The following is a 1,620-nucleotide window of genomic DNA, read 5'->3' as shown; positions in this document are numbered from 1 at the left end:
GCGCCGTCTACGCCCTGCGGCGGAGCGGGGGCTGCTGCCCGGCCGCGGCGCTCCGGCTCGGAGACGATCCCTTCCCCGCGCTGCTGCTGGTGTACGAAGCCCTGCCCGGGAGCGGCTCCCCCATCGACCGCAGCCCCCTGCCGCCCGTCCCGGCYTGCTGGGCGCTGTACGCCCGGGCTGACGGCGGCCCGCGCTGAGCTGCACGAATAAAGCTGTGGCCTGTCCCCGGCGCTCCTGGCCTTCAGAAACAGYGGTCGCCCCTGCCAGGCCCCTGGGAGCAGCCTCGGCCCCGGGGCAGACACGCGGGTAGAGGATCCCTCGGGCAGAGGGACGAGCTCCCCGGTCCCTGATGCAAGGGGCGCAGGCAAAGCYGGGCTGAGCGAGGCCGCTGCAAAGCGCCTCCAAGCCAGGCGGGCCCCAGGCCCGGGAGACACCCACGAAGGGGCAGACAACGGTCCCCAACGGTGGTGGTGGGATGCCAGCGCTGCAGAACCAGGTTCCTTACCCCAGGACCCGGGTCCCTGAGCCCCCGGAGGCGGGGRAAGGCCCCGTCCCTCGCGCTCCCGTCGCCGAGACAGGCCTGGCTTGTTCAGAAACGAGCACAGGAAGGGCAGCTCSGAGGGCGCTCACTGTGGAGACACTAAGCCCATAGAGGCCCAGCACCAGTAATTTATGTCACCCTCCTTTTTCTGCCAGGTCCCGGATCTTTTCWGGCTGGGGAGTCCATCACTTAATTGACTAGGAAAATAAATGAAGACCAGCCAACATACACAGGGTTTCCAGAAAGCTGGGCTTGAGCCGAACCATTCTAAGTACACAGATTTACTTAATGGGCTTTTCAAAACAAGCCCAGAAGAGAAGCCCCCACCCCCGGGAGCAGAAAGCATGGTGCTGAACAGGGCTGCTGGATCCGGCCCCAGGCACATTAATTCCACTTCTGCTCTTGCCCGTGGTCTTTTCACAGACTGGACTTTGTAACAAAATTAGAGAATTCCCCAAACAAAGTAGTTCACTAATTTAGGGGACATTCTCAACACAGTTACTTGTGATGTGATGTGACAGTCCCAGGAAAGAGCTTACACAGCAAATCCCACTCAAAGAAAAAAGCAAGATGCAGCCTAGCTGTAAACAGCCAAGAACAAGTTATCTAGTTAAATGTTACAAAAATATTGAATGAACTGGGGTCAGCTTTGACTGAATGCTTAAGTTGGCCTTAAAAGCCACGGAGATGGTCCAAGGCTATTTGAGGCATGCATCAGGATGGCTTTACTCACACGTACTACACCCCCCAAACATTTAATTTTGATTAAGATTTTGCAGAAATATCCTTGTTTTGTTCAACATAGCAGTAGCCAAAAGCTTAGCACATTCCCACTGCTGATATTTGGGAAACTTGTCTGACTTTTCTAGTGGCTTTATTACAGAACTTTAATTAATCCTTTCAGCAGTTTTCTTTTTTCTTCATTACAGAAGGGGTCCAGTGAACGATTTTGGATTTTAGGGATCTTTCCAAAACAAACTAGGCAGAAGATAGCCTCAAACAGGGAAGCATCAGCATAAAGCCACATAACCAGAAAGAGCTCAACTCACAGAACATTTTGAGTACACTGTAATAGCACC

Source organism: Rhea americana, unplaced genomic scaffold, assembly GCF_003343005.1.
Source record: "Rhea americana isolate MKP2758 unplaced genomic scaffold, rheAme1 scaffold_162, whole genome shotgun sequence".
NCBI classification, from domain to species: Eukaryota; Metazoa; Chordata; class Aves; order Rheiformes; family Rheidae; genus Rhea; species Rhea americana.
This window is presented reverse-complemented; position numbering follows the sequence as displayed.